Genomic DNA, 15,684 nt, shown 5'->3' with positions numbered 1-15,684 from the left:
GAGCAGAGTCCAAGCAGGATAAGCCATGTTGCAATGACATTCCTTAGTTTGTGTAACATATTGTCAGCTGTATGCCTCTTAGTGAAGCCAGTGATACACAGAGTAGCCTGCCTCTGACAAATGTGACGTCCTTGGGTACATGCTGCTGCTGTTGAAGAAGAATCACCAACCTAGTGGGCTGTCAGTCAAATAATCTTTAGTTTGCCCAGGTCCACTTGTCCACATATCTGTGGTTAAGTGTACAGTGGGTAGTATTTTGTAGACCATTAATTACATTTTTGCGAACCTTCTGATAGAGATGAGGAATAGCTTTTCTAGTGAAATGGTGTTGTGATGGAATTTAGTAGTGGGGACAGAAGACCTCAAGTAACTGTCTAAAACCAGCTGCATTAATAGAGGATATTGGACGCAGATCTAATGCTAGAATAGTCGCCATGGTGTCTGTGATCTGCTTTGTGACTGGGTGACAGCTGTCATACTTGCTTCCTCTTGCAAAGGATTGTTTAACTGTCAATTGTTGTAAACTACTAGTAGTCTTCTGCTTGTTCTGCTACTGGGATGAAAATTCACCCCCACTAGCAGCAGCAGTGGGACTAACGCTCAAGAATTCTTCCGTGGAATCCAGGATAGTGGAGGAGACATCTAGCCTTAGCAACTTGGATGCAGGACTAACTCCGATCGCTACAGAGGATATTGATGAGGAAGGTGTTGTGGGTGTAGATTGAAGGAGTCGGGATGTAGGTGAGAGAAGGGTCCTAACTGATGATGGACTGCTTGTTTTTTTTTTCAGCATAACTTTCTGATTTTCCCAACACTTTGCCATGAACTCACGTCAAATGGCGTAACATGAATGAGGTACCTAGATGGTTAAGTTCCCTACCTCTACTGACTGTGGCTTTACATACGCTACAAATGGCTAGAGAACTGTTGTCAGGATTTGGGCAAAAATAATTCCACAAATAAGAGGTGGATATTTTGGTCTTAGGTCCAGGCCTTCATTTCACGTGCAAGAACTGCTTCCACTGGTGCAGGAATTACACAAACAACATCATCCTCATCAACATCCTCATTAGCGCCCTCGTCAGCTACACAAATATCCCCCTCATTCTGTTGCAATTCCAATGTGGCATCCTCAATTGGTGAATCACCGGCTACACTCGGGCTGTTCAGGCACACATCAGCAGAAATGCTGAAAGGGGCCTTCTTTATGGGTACACTATCAGAATAGTCACAATTACACATAGCACTTGTGGATGGACTCTCCTCAGGGATTTGTGTCATTTCTGAATTTGAGCATACATTATCCTCTAATGTCTTACTGTTTTCCTCCAGCTCTGCTTTTACATGTAAAAGTATTTGGGCACCAGTTCTGGATTCCGAATGACAAGGTCTTGGTTGGTCATGATTGACCTTACAAGAAGATGCCTCAGTAACAGTTGCAGATCTCGCACTCATAGAGAAAGGCGAAGCAGCTGCTTGATGCTCCTGCCTTTCTGTGTACAGCTGTGAATCCATTTTGATAACACCGTACACTTTGACTGCAAATTCAGAAGAAAAGCCTGCCAAGCCTAGTATTTGTATTTCAGCAATGACAATTAGCAATGGAGCAATGGTGCTCTTCTCTTTGTGTGTACCAAAATAACACCGTACAATTTGACTGCAAAGTCAGAAGAAAAGCCTGCTAGGCCTATTATTTGTATTTCAGCAATGACAATTAGCAATGGAGCTCCTCTCTATGTGTGTAACCTGTATAACACCGTACAATTTGACTGCAAAGTCAGAAGAAAAGCCTTCCAGGCCTAGTATTTGTATTTCAGCAATGACAATTAGCAATGGAGCTCTTCTCTTTGTGTGTAACCTATATAACAGAGTAGAATGTGACTGCAGAATTATACCAAGCCTGCCAGCACTAGTATTTGTATTTTTCTGCAATAAGAATTAGCAGTGGAGCTCTCCTCTTTGTGTGTTACCTATATAACACAGTAGAATGTGACTGCAGAATTACACCAAGCCTGCCAGCACTAGTATTTGTATTTTTCAGCAATGAGAATTAGCAATGACGCTCCCCTGAATGTCACTGTAGACTTTGTTGAACACTGCTACCCCCTCCTCTTTCAATTATATCTATGTTGCTGCCCAGCTGCTCTACACACTGTGCTACCCCTTCTGTGTCGCTCTTTCAAATGGTGCTAGATCGCTGTCCAGGGCGGTATTTATAAATTTCAAAACATGCGAGATCCGAGATCCCCAAGGTAGCAATGACGTTTTGCCTCGTTTTCGATTCCGAAAATGCGCAAAAGTACGGAGCCAGTTCGGCACTTCTCTGAAAACTAAAAGCTGAGTGAGGGGATTTCAACAGAGCAGAAGGTCCTAACAGAGCTCTCAAAACTGAAAGTAGATCAATTAATGGGACCAGATGGGATACAATCAAGGATACTAAAAGAGCTTAAAGGGATACTGATAAGACCATTAACAGAATGATTCAATCAGTCACTCGCTACAGGAGTAATTCCAGAGGACTGGAAAAGAGAGAATGTCGTCACACTGCACAAAGTGGAAGCAAGGAATAGCCGAGCAACTACCGACCACTGAGCCTCACATCAGTAGTAGGAGATTGATGGAAACATTCCTAAAAGAAAAAGTTGTAAAATATCTAAAATCCAGTTACTTACAGGATCCCAAACAGCATGGACTTACTAGGGGGAGATCATGTCAAACTAATTTTATTGACTTTTTTGACTGGATGACTAAAATAGTAGATCAAGGGATGGGGCCTAGCTGTAGCTTGTCTAGACTTTAGTGAGGCTTTTGGCACTGTCCAACATTGTAGACTGCTAAATAATCTCGATAGTTTGGGATTGGATTCTAAGATGATTGAATGGATAAGATCTTGGTTGCAGGATAGAAAACAGAGTTATAGTAAATGGAGAACATTCACAGGAAGGAAAGGTCACCAGTGGAGGACTCCAAGGATCTGTACTTGGACCAGTACTTTTTAATATCTTTACTGGAGACATTGCAAATGGTATTGAAGGGAAATTTTTGCAGATGTCACAAAGATATGCAACAGGGTAGACACAAAATGAGGGGTAAAACAAATGATCAATGATGCAAGTAGACTGGTCAAGAGCATGGAAACTACAGTCTAATGTAAAAAAGTTGGAAATCATGCACTTGGGTCTAAAAAACCCAAGGGATAAATATAGTATTAATGGCACTATAATTAAAACTACTGAGGAGGAAAAGGGATCATTATTTCAGGTGATTCAAAGGCCGGTAATCAAAGTAACAAAGCAATGAGGAAGGCAAGTCAGATGCTTGGTTGCATAGGAGAGGAATCAGTAGCAGAAAGAAGTAATAATACCAGTGTATAGGTCATTGGTACGGCCTCATGTAGGATGCTGTGTTCAACTCTGGAGGCCATATCTCCAGAAGGATATAAATACATTAGAGACTGCACAAAGAAGGGCAACTAAAATGGTACACGGCCTACAGCACAAATCTTACCTGGAAAGACAACAAGATCTTAATATGTATAGTTTGGAGCAGAGAAGGGAAAGGGGGGACATGATAGAAACTTTCAAATATATCAAGGGTTTAAACAAGGTACAGGAGGAGAAGTACTAGAACATGAGGACATGCACCGAGACTGGAGGGAGGTAGGTTCAGAGGAAATCTGAGGAAAAACTACTTCACAGAAAGGGTAGTGGATAAGTGGAATAGACTCCTATCAGAGGTGTTGGAGGCTAATACATTAGAGCAATTTAAACATGCTTGTATAGAAATAAGAATGTCCTCATCAAGATTAAAGGATCAAATGAGGTTTGAAGTTACCATAGGTTAATAAATGGGCAGACTAGATGGGCCACATGGTTCCTATCTGCCGTCAAATTCTATGTTTCTATGAGCACTGGGAAATTTAAAAAGTGCATTCATAAAGCCACTTATGGGAGGATTTCTTCCCAGAACCCCCCAATTTCCAAACATTGCACAAAAATCATAAATACGTCAATATAATTTATAAGTATCTTAAAATACAAACATATATATATATAAACATATATATATATATATATATATATATATATATATATATATATATATATATATATAGTGTATATATCCTAAAGACCTAGCGAACATAATGTTAGCACTCAACAGTGTCAAACACAGCAGAGAAATCCAGGAGAAATAGGAACTGATAGTTTCCTTCAGATTTAGCAGTGATCGAATTATTGACCACCTTAGTCAGTGCATTCTCTGTGAAATGTTGAGAATGAAAGCAAGATTGAAGATGGTCATATAGGTTGTGTGAGGAAAGAAAATATGTGAGGCCATTGTAGCCTCTCAAGAAGTTTGGAATGTTATGGTAATTGAGTGAGGGGGACGGTAATGTGAGAGAAAGGTTGGGTATAATTATTTTTTTTTAGGAGTAAAAGCTGCATGCATGATAAAGATGGAAAGTTACCAGTGGGATTGCTGACAAAATCAACACTAGTCTGTGTGTATGTGTTATAGAATTTAGACTCCAAAAAGAGTAAATTATAAGAGTAAAGAATATAGACTGTAAGCTCCAATGGGGCAAGGACTGATGTGAATAACAAAGATTCTCTGTTGAGTGCTGCGGAATTAGTGGCGCTATGTAAATAAATAAATGTTGATGATGATGGGGAGAGAGATTGCAGATTTTAGTTAAGGCCAGGATGAGTACAGGAGACAGTGATCAACTGATTTGGGAAAGTATGGAGTCAACAGGACAGGTAGTAGAATTGTGGGAATAGAAACTTCATCTTTGATTGTGGAATCAAATGAAGAGAAGGTGCCAGAGTGTATAGGAAAAATATAAAAAACAGTTTGTTACTGACGAGCATAAAATTTCATGTTGGATCTTGTCAATCTTGTCCTTGAAGTATGAAGCAAGATCTTGGCCATTGATGGTGGTTCGATGGGTTTTTTTGCAGGATTTTTGGAGGCTTGAGAAGAGATTTAAATGTATTGAAGAAAATCTAGGTTAGAAACCTAAATGGGGATGATACATTGAAAGTATGTTTGATTGGCAGTGCTCTAAACATTTCAGTAGAAGTGCTAGATAAGCAGTATAGTTGAGGAAATCTTTAGAAGTACAATAGTTTTGCGATTGTTCTGTTTTGTGATACAGTTTGTGAAGGTAGAATTCTTATTTAGCCACAGTTGAAATCGTGATTAATGCTGAGAATGAAGAGTTACTGAAGCCACTTCATCAAAGGGTGTTGCTAGTATTTTGCTAAGATGTGGTACTGTCAGATCTGTTGAATATTATAATCATGTCTCATATTTTAATTAATTTAGTACAGGATTTCTGTATTAAAGTGATTTTTACCATAATGTCATTATAACCCATTTCTATATTGTATTTTGGTTAAGTAATTTCATTTATATCACAAGTGTTGTAAGCTATATAGTATCAATAAAAATCAATAAAACAGGCTAGGTTTCATATTATTTACATTATCCACTGGTATATACATCATTGTGTTATAGGTAAAGCTCACCATCTTTCTTTCAATTAAATATATCACTATCCTTTTTCTTAGTATTAATGTACCAAGTGTCAAGATTCCCAATATAAGACCACAGAGAGCGTAGTGAACAAAGTGGTTTTTATTAAACACCGGTTACACAGGTTTCAGGATGCAGTACAGTAGGGTATGCCAAAAATAGCTGAAGATCTCAGTAGACAACACATGCAGAATGCGATGGTCTGCAGGACTTTACCACAAAGTAGTGGAGATGACACACAAGGTGCGACGGTCTGCAGAGCAAGGCACTGATGGTATCAGACACAGGATGTGATGGTCTGCAGGACTTTACCAGGAAGTAGTGGAGATGACACACAAGGTGCGACGGTCTGCAGAGCAATGCACTGATGGTATCAGACACAGGATGTGATGGTCTGCAGGAATTTACCACAAGGTAGTGGAGACTGCGAATAACAATCTGCAACAGGTTAGTCCTCTGTAACACTGGAGAGCTGAAAATAGGTATTGGTGGTAATACTCTGCAGCAGGATAAAGCTGAAACACTGGAGAGCTGCAAGTAGGTACAGAGTCACAGACAAGCCAAGTCAGGGGTCACAGGAAGAGGTGCAAAAATGGAGGGATGAGCAGAGGTCAATACTAGGAGATCAATCAGGATAGAACACAGGTAATGGCAACAGAGGATCTGGAAAAGGCTACTGGAACAAGCAGGCTTTTGTATTCCAGAAGCCCTTGCGTGTTTTTGTTTTGGTTTTAGTTTTGGATCCCTATTTGATTCTAAAATCTCTATTTTTTTGCTAAAATCACGTAATTTTTTATTTATTTTTTTCCCTACATTATTATTAACCTTAATAATACTAATTTCAAGTCATTTTAAGTCAATTTGGACCGTCTCACAGGTCACAATATTATTTTCATACACTTGCAAGCAATGACTGCAGCGACCTGGCTGGATGCTAAGCGACAGAGCAATGACTCAAACACATGGCAGTTCCTAGCACATCTAGGAAACATTGCCAAACTGCAGTGTCAGCAAAGAAAAGTGGTGCAAGATGGAATTGTCTTTGGATCATGTAATCAGTTATGGTTGATCGCTCCTCCCGTTCCTTGGAGAACTATGGTAATTTGGGTAAAAATAATTCCACACATAAGAGGTGGATTTTTGGTCTTATGCCCAGGCATGACAATGGCCTTCTTCTAATCACTTTCAAGAACTGCTTCCACTGGGGCAGGAATTACAAAAACAACATCATCCTCATCAACATCCTCATTTGCAGCTACATAAATCTCCCCCTCATCCTGTTGCAATTCCAAAGTGGCATCCTCAATTTGCGTATCACTGGCTACACTAGGGCTGTTCAGGCACACATCTTCAGAAATGCTGAAAGGAGCCTTATTTATGGGTACACTATAAGAATGGTCACGATTACACATAACACTCGTGGATAGACTCTCATCGGGGATTTGTGTAATTTCTGAATCTGAAAATACATTTTCCTCTAATGTCTTACTGTTTTCTTCCAGCTCGGCTTTTACATGTAAAAGTATTTGGGCACCACTTTTGGAGTCCGAATGACAAGGTTTTGCTTGGTCACGACTGACCTTACAAGATAATGCCTCAGTGACAGTTGCAGAATTAGCACTCATAGAGAAAGGTGAAGGCCTCATTCATTCATCCTTGCCACTACGTGTGTAGAATAGCATGTTGGAAATTTTATTTTTTTCTGCAGATAACTTTGTCTGGATTACAAGTCTTTTTTTGTTGACCAAGGTAAAAGGTGTTTTTTGTTTCCCTGACTTAAAAACACTATGCATTTTAACATAGGCTTTAGCAGATGACGTAGATGGATTACTATCATGACTGGTGCCAGCAGCTGCTTAGTGCTCCTGGTCTTCTGTGTACTGCTGTGAAATCATTTTGATAACACAGTGCAATGTGATTGCAGATTAAGAACAACACTGCCAGCCCTATTATTTCTAATTAAGCAATGATAATTAGTAATGGAGCTCTCCTCTTTGTGTTTTACCTATATAACTGTTACGAGCCGCGGTGGCCGCGGACACCGCCGCGACTCACTCCATTCTGTTCCTGGCATCCCGGCCGTCCCTATGACAATCGGGACGTCACTTCCGCTTCTCAACCCAACAGTTGCTAGGACAACAGTCGGACGCCAATCTATCAGTTTTTCGCGCCCCAGCAAGCACAGGGCAGCCAGGCCTGTGCGCCACTAAGCCTGTGGGCAGTTAACGATAATTACACTTATTAGGCCACACCTGAGGGGCTCATTATACTATTTCCTTGCCTGTCCCTGATCGGCTGTCTTGACTATTTAAGGCAAGGAGGGCTTAGCCTCCCTGCCGTTTATACCGTGGATTCTGTATTTTGCTGACCTGCTCCTGTCCTGTTCCTGTCTTGCCCTAGTGTTCCTGTGGATACTCTACTCTGACCGTTTACTATTGGACCTCCTGTTGTAACCCTATTGCTCTGTTTCTGGATTCTGCTCTCGTGCTGGAGACCCTGACCCTTTGGAGTGTAATTTGACTATTTTGCTTGTTTCTGACCCCTGACCTCGGCTTACGTCAGACCATCCATTACCATCTATACAGCCTCCTCCGGCCGCACCGCTGCAGTGTTGTTAATAAACTTGCTCTACATTAAGAGTAAAGTCCTGGGGGCATCCGAGTACCTGTGAGCACATAAAGCTCTGCGGGAAAGGTGGCTGCTATAGGAGAAGACCTCGTCTATCAGTTCTGTAAGTTTATTATCAGACCGACAACCTAACATTATAACCGGCCCTAATTTCTAGGAGGAACTCCTTGAAATGGATGAAACGGAACCAACCCAACTCCAGCCCAGGATCTGGCTGGTCAAATTCAGACCCTATCTCAGATGGTTCAGGGATTATCACATCGGCTGAGGAAGCCTCTAGTACTTCACAAGTCGCTTTGGCACCTGCGGGAGAACCCAAATTAAATTTGCCAAACCGGTTTTCTGGGGACAGAGTTTTGTTCTGGAATTTTAAGGAGAGCTGCAAGCTCTATTTCCGCTCGAGACATCGGTCTTCCGGTCAAGAACAACAAAGGGTCGGTATCATCATCTCCCTTCTCCAGGGTGATGGTCAGTCGTGGACTTTTAGTCTGGCTGCAATAAGTCCAATAATGCAGTCCGTGGATGCCTTCTTCAATGCCTTGGGTGTGCTCTATGATTATCCGGATCGAGTGGCCTCCGCTGAGGCTCATCTGAGGGCCTTGAAGCAAAGTCCGGCGCTTTGCTGAGGAGTATTGTGCTGAATTAAGACAATGGTATACTGACAGTGAATGGAATGACCCAGCGTTACGCAGTCAGTTTCGCCTAGGGTTGTCAGAGCAGATCAAGGACACTCTTGTACAGTACCCTTCTCCAACATCTCTGGAGACCCTCATGCAGCTCGCCATCAAAATTGACAGAAGGATCAAGGAGAGGAAGGCGGAAAAGGAGCCACCATTTTTCTCATCTGCTTTTGTTCCAACATCTACGAACACTGAAGAGCCCATGCAATTAGGAGCATACCGTTTTTCTTCTGAGGAAAATAATAGAAGATGGACTTAAGGCCTCTGTCTCTACTGTGGCATCAAGAACATGCCTAGGGAATGAGGGGGAGGTTCGCCTAGGTCTGCAATTCATCTCCTCCAAAAATTCAGTCTTAGTTCCTGCACGCATCACTCACGATGCTTGTTCTGTGGCCGTTTCGGCCTTTGTAGACAGTGGTGCCGCTGGCAACTTTCTGGACATTACTCATTACTCCGGGATTCCTTCTGTGAAGCTTGATTCTGCTTTCACTGTTTGTTGCCTGGATGGTAGTCCATCGCCTGGTGGCAAAATTCTTTATGAAGCTCCTCTGCTGCAGTTAACTGTGGGTGCTAATCACTTAGAAGCCCTGTCATTCTACCTCAATACAATTAGTTCCTGGATGTGACTCTCTCTCTGGTCCAGAGACCAAGGCCATGCAGGAATACGTAGAGGAAAACTTAGAAAAGGTTTCATTAGGCCTTCTAAACCCAAAGTAGAAGCTGGGTGTTTCTTTGTATAAAAAAACAGATGGTGGGTTATGGCCTTGCATCGACTATCGGGGTCTAAATCAAATCACTATCAAAAACACCTACACGCTTCCCCTCATCTATTCGTTCAACTATAGTCTGCTTCCATCTTCACCAAGATTGATCGCCGCGGAGCATATAACCTTATCCGCATCAGAGAGGGAGATGAATGGAAAATGGCATTCAACACACATTCTGGCCACTATGAGTACCTGGTCATGCCATTCGGTCTTTGTAACGCGCCTGCTGTGTTTCAAGATTTAATTAATGAGGTGCTCCATGAATTTCTCGGCCAATTCATTGCCGTGTATTTGGATGACATCCTGATATATTCACAGTCTTTGTCCCTACGTTAGTTCCATGTCAAGCAGGTCCTCCAAAACCTTTGTGAACACCATCTTTTCGCCAAGCTGGAGAAATGCGAATTTGAGGTACAGATGGTGTCATTCCTGGGGTACATAATTTCCTCTGCTGGTTTTTCTATGGACCCAACTAAAGTCCAAGCCATTCTGGATTGGATACAACCCAATAATCTTAAAGCTATCCAGAGATTACTGGGCTTTACATATTATTATAGAGGATTCATCCGCGGATTCTCAGATCTGGTAGCCGCTATTATCGTCCTTACCCGTAATCAAATGGATTCCACTAATTGGCCCCTTCAAGCAGTAACCACATTTGAAGCCCTCAAGAAGGCATTTATTTCTGCTTCGGTTCTCAGACACCCTAATCCGGATAAACCCTTTGTACTTGAGGTTGATGCCTCTGATGTAGGAGCTGGCGCCATTCTCTCCTAGAAAGACCGTCATACTCACTGTTTACATCCTTGTGCATATTTCTCACGTAAATTTTCTGTCGCTGAAACTAACTATGATGTACAGTAGGTAATCAGGAGCTTTTGGCTATCAAATGGGCCTTTGAAGAATGGCGTCATTAGCTGGAAGGAGCCATTCATGTAATAACCGTGATAATCGATCACAAGAATCTTCAGTACATCAAGTCTGCCAAAAGGTTGAACCCCAGACAGGCCCGCTGGGCGCTCTTCTTTACCTGTTTTAAGTTCATTATTACCTACAGACCCGGCTCCAAAAATATCAGGGCGGATGCGTTATCAAGGAGCTTCATGTCGCATCCTGTGCCTGTTTCTGAGCCACTGCCTATTTGGCAGGATTCACTAGGATGAGTGGAATCATACTGCTCTACTGAGATTGGTGGTACTTCACCCAGAGGTGCAGAATCTAACAAGGCGGAAGGTTTTCACCAGAGGTTCCCACAAGGGAATTTGGGCTTTGCAGCTTCCACCCTGCAGGTCGCGGCCCTCTAGGGGAGTTCCCAGTGAGCAGTAATAGAGAACCGGGTACAGAGAAGAAGGTAGGCACAGTAGCCACTAATGAGTAGGAGTGCTGAGCGATGCCAAGACATAGTCCATAGAGAGATAGGAGAGGTGGTCTGCAGGAGTTACTACTAAGTAGAGCCAATCAGCGATAGTCGGCGGTAGCACACTTAGAGAGAAGACATCGGAGATCTCCAGTAGTTACTACTAGCGAGTGGAGCAGGTACTAGGTGATTTGCAGCAGCGCACTTGGAGAGATGGTAGCAATAATCTGCAGTAGTTACCACTAACGAGTGGAGCAGGTAATAGGTGATTTGCAGCAGAGTGCATGAGCTGCTTCCAGGCCGGGAGTCTGACGAGAAGAACCAGCACTGAGGTGCTGGGAGGAGCCTTATAAATGAGAGGCAACCAATGGATGAGCAGAGCAGGTGAGCACAGGTGAGATGATGACCCGCGCATACACAGAACCATTTGCCGGCCTGATAGCCGGAGAGAAAAGCGGGGAGTGATGAATGAATAGATGGTCAGGATACTGGGTGGCAGCCGAGGGCGAGCGGCGTGTGACACTATTATTCCATCATCTATCATTCATGCTGGATTAACTAAAAACTTGGGTATCACTCACCGCAGATTTCAAAAGATAGCACCCGCAGAAACTCCATTTGTTTGTTAATGTCCACTTAAGAAAAATGGTCCTTTCTGAAGCTCATGACAGCAAAACCGCCGGGCATCCTGGTATCTCTAAGACAGTGGAGACACCTTGCACGTTCTGTGTGGTGGCCCTCATTATCCTCAGATGTCAGGAACTTCATTTTGTCTTGTGAAAATTGTGCAAGGAATAAGATTCCCAGGAACTGTCCTTCAGGCCGGCTTGTTTCGTTGTCTATTCCTTTGATACCTTGGACGCATTTATCAATGGATGTTATTGTAGATCTTCCATCTTCTGCAGGGCATAACACTATATGGGTGGCTGTTGACCTGTTAAGTAAAATGTCTCATTTCATACCGTTAACTAGACTTCCCAGTGTATGAGGTCTAGCTGCACATTTTCCTCAACATGTGTTTCGGCTCCATGGTCTCCCTACAGATATTGTCTCTGAGCGTGGCTCCCAATTTGTTGCGCAGTTTTGGAAATCCTTTTATACTCTCCTCGGGATCCGCATACCACCCTCAATCTAATGGGCAGATGGAGAGGGTTAATCAATCCCTGGAACAGTTCTTACGTTTGTACATCTCAGAATTCCACGACAATTGGTCTTTTCTATTAACATGAGCAGAATTTGCATATGAAAACTCATGTCATTCTTCCACCGATACTTCTCCATTCTATTGTAATTTTGGGTTTCACCTTAAGTCCAATTCTTTTATTCGCTTAGTTCTTCTGGCCTCCCGGAAATACGTTCCACAGCTGCTAATCTCAAGATTATTTGGAAAAAAGTTCAGTCTTCTTTGAGGCGGGCCTCATTTCAGTCTAAAAAGATTGCTGACCGTCATCGTATGACTTGTCCATTTAAAGTAGGTCAGAGGGTCTGGCTCTCTACTCGCAACATCAAACTCAGACAACCCTGCAAAAAACTTGGGCCTAAGTTTATTGGACCATTCACTATCATCAAACATGTGAACCCTGTAGCCTTCAAGTTAAAACTTCCTTGCTCCTTGAGAATTCCAAACACTTTTCATTGCTCCCTTCTCAAATCGGTGTTCTACTCAAGTCAGCCCTCAAATACTCGGTCATCTGATTTGGATTAATGTCAGAGATTGGTAATCGAAAAAGTTCTCGATTCTAAAAAAGTCCAAGGTCTGGTCCATTTCTGGTTCAATGGAAGAATCGTGGTTTGGAGGAATGGTCCTGGGTTCCACGGAGACATCTTCAGGCTAACAGACTCATCAGGAAGTTTTTTAAACAATTTCCCAGGAAACCAGAGTGTCAAGGGGGGGTTACTGTTATGAGCCACAGCGGCAGCGGACTCCGCAGCTACTCACTCCCTTCTGTTCTTGGCGTCCCGTCCCTATGACAACCAGGATATCACTTCTGCTTCTGCTAGGACAACAGCCGAGCTGTCAGTTTTTCGCGCCCTGGCGAACACAGGGCAGCCGGGCGCGTGCACCACTAAGCCTGCGGGCTGTTAATGTTAATTACATTTATTAGGCCACACCTGGGGGCTCATTATACCATTTCCTTGCCTGTCCCTGATTGGCTGTCTTGACTATTTAAGGCTGGCAGGGCTTAGCCTCCCTGCCGGTTATAGCGTGGATTCTGTCTGTTGCTGACCTGCTCCTGTCCTGTTCCTGTCTTGCCCTAGTGTTCCTGTGGATACTCTGCCCGTTTACTTGTGGACCTCCTGTTGTGATCCTATTGCTCTGTTTCTGGATTCTGCTCTCGTGCTGGAAACCCTGACCCTTTGGCGTGTTATTTAACTACTCTGCTTGCTTCTGACTCCTGACTTCGGTTTACATCTGACCATCCGTTACCATCTATACAGCCTCCTCTGGCCGCACCGCTGTGGTGTTGTTAATAATCTTACCCTACATTAAGAGTAAAGTCCTGGGGGCATCCGAGTACCTGTGAGCACATAAAGCTCTACGGGAAAGGCGACTGCTATAAGCGAAGACCTCTTCCATCAGTTTTGTAAGTTTATTATGAGACCGGCAGCCTAAAAATAACACAGTACAATGTGACTGCAGATTTAAAAGACCAAGACTGCCAGCCTTATTATTTCTATTCAGCAATGACAATTAACAATGGAGCAATGCAGCTCTCCTCTTTGTGTTTTACCTATAAAACACAGTACAATGTGACTGCAGGTTTAGAAGACCAAGCCTGCCAGCCCTATTATTTCTATTTCAGCAATGACAATTAGCAATGGAGCAATGGAGCTCTCCTCTTTGTGTTTTACCTATATAACACAGTACAATGTGACTGCAGGTTTAGAAGACCAAGCCTGCCACCCCTATTATTTCTATTTCAGCAATGACACTTAACAATGGAGCAATGGAGCTCTCCTAAATGTCACTGGAGACTTTGAAGAACACTGCTACCTCTCCTCTTTATTTTCTACCTATGACGCTGCCCAACTGCACTAGAGACTGCCAAGAACTGTGCTACCCCTTCTGTGTCCCTCTGTGAAATGGCGCTGGATCGCCGTGGAGGGCGGTACTTAAAAAGACTAATGCAATGCAGTTTCTGGCTAGAAAACAATTTGTCACATGTTAAAATCTAACGCAAATAGAAAAATTTAGTCCAGACCAAATGCATTAGCTATTCAAAGGTTCTGTAGGGCTTGTGCAGGTTGTCAGAAAACCCATTACATTGGCACAATACAGTCACAAGTGGAAAGAGCTTATAAGTGAAAGAGTTCAGATTGTTCAAAAGAATATTGTTTAGCCTTACAACTTTGTCACAATATGCTTTATTTTTTACAAGTTTCAGGGACATGCATGAACTGCAATTATGATTTCTAACATGTGACTGGATCACTTTTAAATAACTATGGTATAAATGTATATAAATTGCAAATGTACTTATTTTTGATATTGTGTGTATTTTGGTAAAGGAAAAATATCTTTATTTCTCAGACCAGGGGAAGTAATTCGTTTTTTGTTTTAACATTGCTAGAGGAAATTAATTATTTCTGAGGTATATACCTGATGCAATAAGCCTTTGTTGAGGAAGTTGTTTGTGTATTTTGATAGGGAAATGACTTGTTTAGGGTTTTGTAACTTTTCCTTGATAATGTGTATTCTGCAACTGTCTGAAGGAAGGATCCATGTTAATCTCATAAGTCTAAATATTGTTAGCTTTGCACTGCATGTAAATCCATGGGTGGGTAAACAAATTGCATCCTGATTCTAAAAATATCTCAGACCTCAGGGGGCTGATTTACCCTGTGAGGCTGTGTCCAAAACTGTATAAAAGCACTGTTTTGTATTGAAAATTGTTTTTCTTGATTCATCTGACCTGCTCACTGGTACCTTCAACCAGGGTGAGCAAATAAACATCACTTGCTTCAAAGACCTGCTTGAAAACTTGGCTATCCCTATAGATTAGACCCAACTCTAATCCGTTCCCGGCTATTCTGAGATTTGGACCCAGCTTTCAGGTACCAGCGCTCTGCCCACTACCCAGCATCTCTGGCCAGTGTGATAGGCCAGGGGAGATCCATCCATAGCAACCCTGATCCATAGGAAGAGTTCAGGGGTACCAGTCCAGGTACACCAGGTACACCAGTAACGGGGTACACTAGCAGCGTCAGTTACCCAGAAGAAACCCGGTTCTGGATGCCGGTAAGGAGTCCAGTGGTGGCAGCATTTGTAAGCCCCTCCTAGACCGGTTAGAGGATGCATTTGGGATAACGAAAGGGAATGGTGGAAAAGTAAGCCCAGACGGTTCCCAGCAACAACAGACAGAGTGGCATAGACGGTCCTTCCTGTCACAGAGTTATGTCCTGTTCCACAAGATGTGTATATGCTTTTGTTTAATATTTGCTGATGAAGGACTTCATGATTATGCTTGCACAGTGCTAATATGTCTACTTGACAAAAGCACTATATATAGATGTTGATTTGTTTTGATAAATCACAGCTTATGCAACACCCCACTTGCAAGTGTTCATTTGTCTCTCCGGCCGTATTGATACACCTTATTTGATCACTGACCATTCAAGAAATATCGCTGGCATAAGCTTCCTTTTGAAAACAAATTCCCCATTCATATGTTGGTAGGCGAGGTAGAGATGACACGGTGGATCATAAAGGAGG

This window comes from Mixophyes fleayi, chromosome 2 (genome assembly GCF_038048845.1).
Source record: "Mixophyes fleayi isolate aMixFle1 chromosome 2, aMixFle1.hap1, whole genome shotgun sequence".
Taxonomy (NCBI): Eukaryota; Metazoa; Chordata; class Amphibia; order Anura; family Limnodynastidae; genus Mixophyes; species Mixophyes fleayi.
This window is presented reverse-complemented; position numbering follows the sequence as displayed.